At 37.4% G+C, this 12,379-nt stretch overlaps 1 protein-coding gene across 1 annotated transcript in view; it reads left to right on the forward strand.

Annotated features, from left to right (window-relative positions):
- LOC138700430 (LHFPL tetraspan subfamily member 6 protein-like) overlaps positions 1-12,379 on the forward strand; it is an 843,471-nt gene that overhangs the window by 168,214 nt on the left and 662,878 nt on the right. The window lies entirely within an intron of this gene.

The following is a 12,379-nucleotide window of genomic DNA, read 5'->3' on the forward strand; positions in this document are numbered from 1 at the left end:
TCAAAGAAACGATAAATGTAGAAACATCGTCACTATACGCAAAATGAAGAAATAAAAAGGGAAACGGCAGGGGATTTGGTTCAGGATACACGGGTATAGTATTGTTTATAAATTATAGCGCATGCTTTGTTGCACGTGGTACATCTCTGGGGAGAGAAGCGTTTCTAGCTTGTGGATAATTATTGCCGCATGGCGTTTGGACGTGCCTGCCACAGGCCACGTGCGCCACAGTCTTCAGCCTGCACGTGAAAGGTTTACTGCATGTTTAAGACGTGTTTACATTACAAACGAATATCTCTAGCGGCTATGTGCACAGTAAACATCTGTGTGTCAGCTAGAAAGCTACTGAGGTAAAAATGTCATATAGGCTACTTGTAGATCAATTAATTGTATGACTTCGTGTCAAAAGGCGTAAAGTGACTATAAGATTTCCTGTCCATGAAAAGTTTTTATTAAAATACTTACGCACACATACATACCGTCGTTGTTCCTGCAATAACTTCTATGTGACATATTTATCGATTTTCAGATTTTTGCTCTGTTAAATAACTTAAATAGTGATACAGCAAATAATAAAATCTATATGTAATTATACAGGGACATCATTTTACTTTTACTAGAATGTCTGATATTAACCTGGCTATAACGACTGGATTAACGACTGAGAACCGGAAATACCATTTGCTAACCCCTTTCCACGACTGAAGTTCCATTATACTGGCGTAAAATACAAACAAATCACTTTACTAGATATAGGAGGGAAGAAAAGTAGTTCATCCAGTTACGTAAAGTAGGAAATATCGCGATTTTGAGTTTGATAATTTTCATTAGATTTCTCTTTAATCAAAATACAATACTGTATTAACAATAAGTGTTTTTACTTACGAACTGAGCTATCCATTCGGACGTATTCATAATGCATTGTATATTATACTGTTTACAGCACATTAGCATACATTATAGAGAATGAAGTTAAATTGAAAAATAATCATAATATGGATATTGAAACACAATTTTGAAAATGGTGGCCGTTCATTTCGATACAGGCTTCAGTTCTTTTTTTGCATATTATCGCACTATAGACTATTGTACCTAATTGCAATTACCAGTTTTTTCCTTTGTACTAGTAACTCATGTTGAAATAATTCTGTACCTGCTCTATAAAAAATTACCTTACGTACTTAAATTCAGTCTTCACTTCTGCCCGATCCGAAAAGATAAAATTACTCAGACATGCTATCTACTGTCCGTCCAAGTGGTTTTGTCGCAGGGTCGTAGAAAGGGGGAAAATCACGTGACAATTAATTAATGAGCCCTTCCATTTAATTTATTTTAAACAGTTGTATAATATTACGTGGACGTCCAGTTCCTAACAGAAATTAAGGTTTTCCGAAAAGAGCTAAGACAGCCCAGCCACTAGCCTTTACAGATGGGAAGCAGAAGCGGATGGGGGAACCGGGATGCGGCGTAGGCAAACGGACGACAGTACCTATGTGAGAATATGATTCAATATTGAAAGTTCTTTGGTCACAGAAAACGCGAACATATTTTTGGGACGTACTATACTCACTATTTCAGTACTGTCTGTGTTTATTATGACCGTAAGGATACTTTGACTATATACGCTTGGTTCTGTGTGGAGAACGGTTGGAAGTTTACTAGTAGAGGGGATGGGAGTATAGTACATTAAAAACTGAGGTACAATAAAAATTGAAGTAAAAATAAAATGATGTCCCTGTATTTCCTTCTTTCGAAAATATAAGAATTCACAAACCCCTATGTACGGCTGCCGTAGGGTGAATAAATGTGTTTTTTCCTTCTACTGAAAAATTGTATATTTTGCATATAGGAGTTATTGCAGGAACGACGAAGATACACTGTGTACATGCATGTGTATATAACATACAATCATAAAAATGTGCTTACCATAATTAGGCTACATGTCACACATCATTGGCTCAATTCCAAAACCTCATAAATGCAAATTTTTCCGAATGTTGAAATATGTATATAATTTCAAAATGCGTCGGCTGATAACAGCTCGTAAGTCTACGAATGTTTCTATAATTTCAATAACAAATATTTAACAGTAGGCCTAAATTGTTAGCTGGGATATGAAATGAATAAGTTACTTTTCTCTTCTGTACAATTTTCTCGAACGCAGTTACGAGGTTTTCGAAGTATTTCGATGATAGCATATGGATAAATAGTAAATTCATGTATACAGTATACAAATTCATGGACACATACGAGTAGCCTATATTCCTACTCACTGTATAGGGTGGGAGTGATATAACCCTGCACATTGAAAGGAAGGATACTTTACTTGAAAATATAGGAAAAATTTATTAGACATAATTGCGGTTAAGTGCCTGGTCAATTAAATAATTACATCGAAAGTTTAAACTCACTGACAACGACGCAATGCTTAAGATTCCACACGGAGACATTGAACTTATTCGACATCAGATGTAAACAAATGCAAAATCAAGCAACGAGCAGTAGGCCTATCCATATATATTGCAAGTCGCTTAGGAGACTAATTTAAGCGTTTTAACCTCATCTTTAGGGTGTAGGAGACGGGGTTTTCAAAGGAGATGTTCCATATGCCCTCCTTTTGCTTGTACACAAGCTTCGCATCCTTTTAGCCAATTCTCGCGCACCCTAGCGAGGATCTCGGGATTGTTTTTTTTTATCCCGTCGGCGGCCTCGAAAATACGACGACGACAACCGCTCGTTTACACTGTCTGTTGCACTAGGTACTATTCTACCCGGAAACCTTTCTGCATACAAGCGTTGAGCTGCACGCGATTTGCATTTCCTCATTTCGTCTCTCCGTAAATTAAAATAATGTCTAGATATTTCGAGTTAGAAAATCTCGACTTTGCTATAAGTTGAATAGCAATACAAGCTTCACTTAATATCGGAAGATACTGGCACAATACAACCTGATTACCAATAAAGTAAACAAATACCCCGTACCCCTATTGAAAGAAAGTCAATAACACCTGATCAGTGTTGTCATGTTAGTCAGGCAATTAATTTTCAGTACTTCTTACTTAATTTACACGAAAACCATTTATTCTATCGAAATATGACAAAGGAAAAAATATATATTTATTACATTCTCTATTAGCATTGACAGAAAGCAAGATTCTACGCATATTAGGCTAATTATCCAGAACGATGACATTAAACTTTTCGGAAAAAAAAAGAACATTTTTTTTTCGAAAGCTGTAAACTTTCCACCGATACGGTATTATACTTCTTTGCTACACTCAATTTGATTCTGCAGGATTATTTCACTTTCACTCTCTATGCGGAAGTATACGCACATATTTCACGCATACATGCATACAATTATATTAAATTAAATTTCATTTGATTACATTCAGTCGTACATTACATACATACATACATACATACATACATACATACATACATACAATCATTCATACATACATACATACATACATATAGTAAACACACAGCCTACATTATGTATTTACTGTATTTATTTTAGTGCCCACACACTTGGCATAAGACCATTCGTCGTCTTGCTACTCAAAACAATTCTCCAACATACATGATACCTGCATATTAACATGCAAATATGTACTGCACATACAGAGTGATCGGAATTATCCGATCAAAAATGGCAGGATGTGAAAGGGAATGTCGTAGGAAGTAAATTGGAGATAGGGACCAAGTAAGTAAGACCAACACATTTACAAATATTGCGAAAAGTCGTTGGGAGTGAAATGGAATAAATATCATTACCTAGAAAGAAACGTTTATGCAGAAGGCATGAGTTGTCATGTAAAGGCTTTATAACAGGTATTCCAAAGTGCTTGCAACCGTCTAGATGCAGGCTGCTGTATGGCGTACGAAACCTTTATCGACGTAAAGTAGCTGCTCCTCACTCATCATCGCTAGTGCCCCATGAAGTCTTGCATTGATTGTCTAAGGATCATAAACAGGTTCTCGGTACACAAGCTCTTTCAGGTATTCCCACAGGAAGAAATCCAACGGATTTAAATCTGGACATCTGCCGATCCATCTGTGGGGGAAACATTCTGTCCAGTTGCCTTCTAGCTGCTAGATTGTAGTGGGCAATTGCTCCGTCATTCTGAAACATCAGGTTTCTTCGAGTAGCGAGGGAAATATCGAAGAACTTGATGACTATGTTACGAAGGAACGCTGCGTACAGTGTATCAGTAAGAGATTCTGGAAATAGGTACCACATATTTATGCTATGTTGCAGTTATGTAGTATTTGTGGTCCCAGAAAAGGCTTTTGATAGAATGGATTGGAATACACTGATGGGAATCCTAAAGAAAATAGGCGTGGATTGGTAAGAGAGAAGGCTGTTCAGTAATCCTTATATGAAATGAGTCAAAGTCAGAATAGGAGAAGGAATATCAGAAGGAAGTGAAATTGGGAGATGAGTACGGCAAGGATGCCCTTCATCACCTACCCTGTTCAACATCTACTTCGAGGATTTAGTAAAGAACGGTTTTCAGAATAAGGGAGGAGTGATAGTAATAGGAAGAAGAATAAAATGCATAAGATTTGCTGATGATATGGCGTTATTAGCAGAAGAGGAGATGATACTAAGGGATATGCTACTGGAGCTAAATGACAGCTGTGAGCAGTATGGGATGAAAATAAATGCAAATAAGACGAAAATCATGGCCATAGGGAGAAAAATAAAGAAATTAAACTTGCGAATACTAAATGAGGCAGTGGAGCAAGTGGACAGCTTTAAATACATGGGGTGTACTATAAGCAGTAACATGAGCTGCTGCCTGGAAGTGAAAAGAAAGATAGCAATGGTCAAGGAAGCTTTTAATAGAAAAAGGAGAATCTTCTATGGACCTCTGGAGAAAAGGAAGAGACTAGTGAATGCTTTGTATGGCGTATGGTATTATATGGGACAGAAACATGGACATTACGACGAAGTGAAGAGAAACGAATAGAAACATTTGAAATATGGATATGTGGAAGAATAGAACATGTGAAGTGGACAGACAGAATAAGAAATGAAGCTGTGTTGGAAAGAGTGGGTGAAGAAATAATGATGCTGAGATTGGTCAGGAAGAGGAAAAGGAATTGGTTGGGTCACTGGCTGAGAATAAACTGTCTACTGGAAGAAATGGTGAAAGGGAGAAGAGTTCGGGGCAGAAGAAGGTATCAGATGATAGGAAATATGAAGATATATGGATCATATGAAGAGACGAAGAGGAAGACAGAAAATAGGAAAGATTGGAGAAAGCTGGGTTTGCAGTGAAAGATATGCCCTTGGGCAGAACACTGAATGAATGACATTTATGTGCCATCGTATCTGGCGTGTGGCATGTGGATTTTCACGACGTCACATGTGACTGGTGTGAGAGTTAATCACCTCATCACGAATGAAGATGTTTCGTCGGTCCATATAACATGATGTAGGGACTACGGTTCTCTGTTGTTGTTTACCACCGACAGAAGTCCAAGCGTCTAGACCAGCGGTCGTGAGCACTCGCTGAACTGGGTAAGGGGCAAGTAGTGTATTGAAATATGCTCCGACGTGCAGAAGGAAAAGATAGAAAGCATACCCGCCAGCAGCGACGGCTGCACGCCAGTGCAGTGTCTTATCCGCGGGTAAGAGGCACTAGCCCGAGTTGCAGTGTGCGTCGACAGGGCTCTTGACCAACATCGGCAGAATGAACTGGGATCACGTGGCCTGTTGTTCTCAGCCGGTCATCCAATCTTCGAAACACCTCGAGAGTAGGGTGCCGTCTTTCTGGATATTGCTCAGCATACTCCCGAACGGCAGCTTTAAAATTATAACATGCCCCCCCAAGACATGGCACATGTCGCAATACTCCCGTAAACTGTATGCATCCATGCTTAATGTATGTACATAGTATTGAAGTGAGAGAACAGATCGATAATCCATTGCTTTTATACTAGTTGTAGAGGACGTGCAAGTTGTCTAGAAAGTAAGGGATGTAAACATTTCGTGTTCACAAAGTGTGGAGCGCAGTTCTAGGATATTTGTTTCTATTGACATGATCACAAATTAAAACGTAGTTCTTTGCTTATACAATTATACAGTACAGAGGTTATATCTATGCATTGCAACTAATTGCTGCTCTTCGAATTTATAAATACTAATGCTTAATTAATTTGTTTTGCGTAATAAGAACGGAATATTTCTCAGGAATTAGTGGAATAGGCTTTTTGGTAGCTGAAATGTACGCTCTTTTTATTTTTGTGGTACATCTTTGTGTAGTATCTGTAATTTCCTTGACAAGATCAGCAGCATCTCTCTTTCTCTGATCTTTCAAGCTCATCTGTGTAAGAAGGAAAAGTTCCTCCTTGTATTGGGATTGCAGTGTGTTCCTAACTTTCCTTCTCGTAGACCTTTCGGAAGATTCAGAAAAAATTTCCTTAGTCTACCCCGAGATATCTCTTTGCTAATACCAGGAGTTGGTTCAATATGCCTACTAATGTCGAATATTATGCTTTCATTCAGCCATTCATAGTTATTTAAAAAAAAAGTATTAATAGTACTGCAATTTTTCGTTCACCTTTTTGTTAAACTTATTGTAAAATTAAGTAGCTGTGACAATATTTTATTCTTACCAGCTTCATTAATGGATAATAATGCCCCATGTTTATTTTCCAAGAAATGATATAAATATTGATGGGACTGAACATTCTGTGGCTGTAGTTGGCCTCTGCTTCTCAGAACGTCGAAGAGTTCCTTATGCATTACAGAAACTGCAACTCCTAAAATGCGGAATAACTGCTAGGAAGGCGGCTAAAGGCAAATGAAGCTTATGGCAATATGAAGCAGAGATAAGCTTATCTCAGAATAACCCAACTAACTACAGCTGGCAGCAATAATCTTCGCTGAGGTTTCGTACCAAGTGCTTCCCCTACCTTACGTCACCAGCCGGTGATTGGGTAATTCTGTGAAATGATAATAGACTGGAGATGGGACGGAATGATGTTAGTGCCTAACGTGGGGTAACGGGAGAATCCCGAGAAAACCCGAACTGTGCCTTGTCTACCACAAAATACAGCAGATTTTTAATTAAAGAATTTCAAGTCAAATCGGGACTCAATCCGGACAGCCGAAGACCATTGAGTCACTACAGGTGCAGTTCAAAAGTTACGTTCATACAGACTACGATATGAATTTTCATTTGTGTGAGAATTGATTTATTTAGTTGGATGAGGTAATCCGCAGCTGTTCAAACTGTTTCTATGGACTGTATGGAGCAGGCACTTCCAAATATTAATGTACACAATGTTCTGTGTACCGGTAAATCAAAATTTCTTTTATTGGCATAAACCGGTGTTTCCGAACGATATGTTCTGTTTAATGTCATTCACGTAAGCCTGCATTTCTGCTAACCATTTATTTTAATTCGCATTATGCCACTACTTTGTATGCACTAACTGCGTTTGTAATTGAATAAATATTGGATCTACTTGTTCAAACACGACTGTTTGTTTTGTAAAGCAATGATAGGCGACAACTGATATGTTTGTAATGTAGGCTGTATGTGTATGATGGAGGGAGGCGGTGATGCCATGTGCTTATATGTTTATTAGATGATCTGTTATTTCGTAAAATAAAATTGATACGGCTGATTTCTATAGCGAACAAGATGAAATCTGTGGAAATTAAATTGTTAGCCAGGTATAAAATTTTATTATCTTGTGTGTAAATAAGGTCAACTTTTATTATTTTGTGTGTAAATAAGGTCACTTTTATTATCTTATGTGTTAATAGGGCTCCAATAGGAGATTTTAAATATTATATAGCGAACTTGTATTCATACAGGCTACCTATTACACTTTTACTACGTCATACTACTTTTGATGAATAAAACGATATGAAAGGACGTGTTTCAAACTATCATGGCTATTTATTCTACAATTTTATCACTTCCCTAGCATGTTTTATCACTTCCCTAGCATTTGTTTCTTTATTTTCCAACATTTCAAACTCCAAATTCTTTACTGTTCTATAAAACATGCTTTGCAATCGTCATTTGTTTCCCGCATAGAAGATTTGAAGAACCAAGAGAAAAGGTTCAGAACAGTAATAACAAAATTTATGTATAGGCTACACATATCTTCTACTTAATTAATGAATTGTTTATGCTTGTAAATTGAATTCATGTTCTTGCTATGTATTGTTTACTTTTGTGAAACTTCTGACTTGTTGCATATTTCAAAGCTGATATAAGATCTATGGAATACAATGAATGAAATGAAAATGGAACTTTGATGGTAATGCCATTGAAGTTGATGGTAATGTCATCGAAGTTGATGGTAATGCCATCGAAGTGGGTCGTAATGCTATCGAGGTTATTAACACTGGCAACAACAAAAATTTTTTTTGAATGTTTCCTGCACTTCATGAGTCAATTCTCACTAATTCTGGTTTGAGAAAAACGTATATGACAATGAAAAATTTTTCTTAGCTCTAGTTTCTGTGATACATAATAGATGGAAATATTGCAGTTTAACGGGTGAAGAGAAAACGATACATTTTAATTACATATGCCAACAACATTGAAAGTGCATTTGAATTTTTTTTAATGGCAGTTACATTCTAAGAGTTCTAAATTTATGGAAGAATACCTGGCAGATGGTTGGATCTGAAGAGAATCATATGTGGCTTCATGAGATCGTCGTCTTTTAGCTTGCCTCTTGTGAGTTCCGGAGCATCCCTACGCAAAGACCAGCAGTAATCCGCAAGCATTGTTTCATTCCAACGGCAGCCCTGATATTCTTGTTCCATAACAGAAATATCCTGAGGGAAACTTTCTCCGTGTTCATCACTGACAGCTCCACAACTAGGAGGGAAAAAGTCTAGATGGAAGTGGAAAAAATGGATTTTAAGGGACATGTTGCATCCGAGTTGATGGTATTTTTGCAGGAGCACTGTCACCAACTGAGTGTAGTTATCATCTCTTTTGTTGCCTAAAAATCCATGAATAACTCCATTGAAGGCTTTCCAGGCTTCCTTTCCTTTCCCCTCCAAAACTTGGTCAAATGCAGGATCTTTTACAAGTTCTCGAATTTGTGGCCCGGCAAAAATACCTTCCTTAACTTTGGCATCACTTAATTTCTGAAATTTCTCTCTTACGTACTTAAAGGCCTGTCCTTCTTGGTTCATACCTTTGACAAAATTGTTCATTAAACCCAGCTTAATATGCAGGAGTGGAAGAAGAACATCTTTTGGGTCCACGAGAGACTCGGCAACGACATTTTTCTCGCTGGGGTTAAGATTTCTTGCAGGCCAGTCTGCTTGAATATAATGTGATTTCCTACCTCTGCTGCCCCACATACATAAAAAGCAGCAATATTTTGTGTGCCCCAGTTGCATTCCTAAGAGTACAGCAATTACTTTTAGATCACCACAGATTTTGCACTTGTGTTCATGATATTTGATTGAGTCGAAGAGGGCTGTCATATTGGCATAAGTCTCCTTCATGTGAACTGCATGACCAACAGGAATAGAAGGAAGACGGTTGCCATTGTGAAGTAATACAGCTTTCAAACTAAGCTTGGAGGAGTCTATGAATAGCCTCCATTCAGTTGGATCATGGTTCAAATTCAAACATTTCATCAAGCCATTAATGTCGCAACAAACAACAAGATTGTTTTTCTTCTCAAAAAAGGGGGAGCAGATCCCTGTGACGTTGTCTGTACTGTGAGACCCTGACATCACGTTTGAGAAGATTCCAATGAAGAATATCACTTCGAAACTAGTCAGACAGGTCATTTCTTAAAAAGTTAACATAGTAAAGAAGTTGTAAAATTAATCAGTGAACAAGTTTTATGTGTATTATTCTTGATAAATGAATCTTAGGTAGTGAATATGAACAGAATTCCTAACAATAATTGATAAGAAAATGCTGTTCACATAAGCAAGATATACGTCACATCTAAAGCCTTTCTTCTGATGTCGTCGGAGATGTGATTCCGGAAACATTTGAAAATGGATACTACAGCGTCACAACACCTTCTCTTCATGCTCCATAGAACGAGAAGGAGGGGGAAGGAACGAGATTAAAGGAAGGGAAGAAAGATAAAAGAGAATGTAAATAAACATAATTTATGTTGTACCGGATATCGTTAGACTCGTTAAACAAATCACACACAAAAAGTTCCTCTAAGATGCTCGATTCATTATCGCTTTGATTTACAACGTACTAATTTACATCGAGTGTTAAGTCACAATGTTGTTTTAACATTTCAGCGTATCAGAAGGAAGGATTTCTATACGGCCCATACGTGTTACGATTTACTAACTCCAATCCCTGTCAGATTCGGTTCCTTGATTGTTGTGTAAGAGTGTGAAAAATCCATAAAAGCATAGCTGCGAGGAATTCTGTTATAATTTCGTAGTAGTCTGGAACACGAGAAGCTGTAGATGTTTCTTTTGAACTCTGTGTACTGTAAAAAAGAACTTCGTAAGCCATGTTTAATCTCCGGGCAGTGCTGTTCATTATTACATCAACAGAAAGCCTCCTCTCACCTTTCCGGAGTCGTGAAACTTGTCAAAATAACGAAATTAAATTCCGTTATCTCGACACAGGGAAAAACGATAAAAGAAACGTGAGAAAATAAAGGACAAGAAAAATAATACACAAAGAATAGGAGGGGAACACTTTTTATAAGACGAAGAAAAAGTTTTACACTCTCTGAGTAAGAAGTCTTTTTGACGGAAAGTCACGGAGTCCATGATGAAGTTTGAACTCCATCCCTCTTCTTAACTCGGAAAAAAAGAAAGAAAAATAGCAGGGAGGGAGAAAATAGAGGGAAAATTTCAGCAATAAGGCAACAGCTCTCTACACAAAACAATCTCGAGAAATATTGAAAGTATGAAATAAGTTTAAAGTACTTGGTAAGGGAAAAATTATAATAAAATTGTTGTGAAATGTCTTATAATTAATAATAATAATAATAGTAGTAGTAATAATAATAATAATAATAATAATAATATAATAATATCATTACTACTGCTGTTTTTTGATGGTCGGAGTGTATGTGTATTTATTCACACTGCAAATGGGTATATACCCAGGTGGCAGTGGTAACTAATACTTACTTACTGGCTTTTAAGGAACCCGGAGGTTCATTGCCGCCCTCACATAAGCCCGCCATTGGTCCCTATCTTGAGCAAGATTAATCCATTCTCTGCCATCATATCCCACCTCCCTCAAATCCATTTTAATATTACCTTCCCATCTACGTCTCGGTCTCCCTAAAGGTCTTTTTCCCTCCGGCCTCCCAACTAACACTCTATATGCATTTCTGGATTCGGTCATACGTGCTACATGCCCTGCACATCTCATACGTCTGGATTTAATGTTCCTAATTATGTTACGTGAAGAAGTGGTAACTAATTACACTCAATAATGATAACTAATAAAACACAATTAATAATAATAATAATAATAATAATAATAATAATAATAATAATAATAATGAGCATCCTAAATTAAATGAGACATGATCATTTAAAGTAAATCTAATTTGTATCTTAATCCTAAGTTCGAACTAAAACTCACGATTGTGATATGTTCATACCTGCACAAGTACATTTCAGCACTACACTTATTTCGCTGTCAACTCACTCACTGCACTGGAACTAGACACATTTCACTGTTCTATCCTGATTTCACTAACACTTCGAAAACATTTCACTGTTCAAATACTTTGCACTGCCATTATAAACTATAAAACTTCACTGACACAACACACTCCTTCACTGATACAACACTTCAAGTAACAAAATATCAATTACACCCTTTAAATAGTGTGTATAATATTCTATCGTCTACTAGTAAAGTCCTTAAGCCTATTTTTAAATACTTTTTGGTTATTGGTAAAGCCTAAAGGCTGCAGGTAAAGCATTCTAGTCCCTAATAGTACGATACGGTTCCTTGATTGTTGTGCAAGAGTGTGAGTAGTAGGGGAGGGATAATAATTTTTGGCGGCGGTGGTGGTGGTGGTGGTGGTGGTAGCGGCAGTAGCATTACGTCTCTCCACGTTGCCTATGGCCTCTTAAGCTAGTCAGTGGAGAAATAAAGGCAACGAGTCTGGGATAAGCAGAAACATTAATTTGTTATTGACAAATTGTAATTGAGAATGGTAGACCGGATGTTATTGTTATATTTTATTTAACGACGTTCGCAACTGCAGAGGTTATATCAGCGTCGCCGGATGTGCCGGAATTTTGTCCCGCAGGATTCTTTTACATGCCAGTAAATCTGACATGAGCCTGTCGCATTTAAGCACACTTAAATGCCATCGACCTGGCCCAGGATCGAATGCACAACCTTTGGCATAGAAGGCCAGCCGT

Source organism: Periplaneta americana, chromosome 5 (assembly GCF_040183065.1).
Source record: "Periplaneta americana isolate PAMFEO1 chromosome 5, P.americana_PAMFEO1_priV1, whole genome shotgun sequence".
Taxonomy (NCBI): Eukaryota; Metazoa; Arthropoda; class Insecta; order Blattodea; family Blattidae; genus Periplaneta; species Periplaneta americana.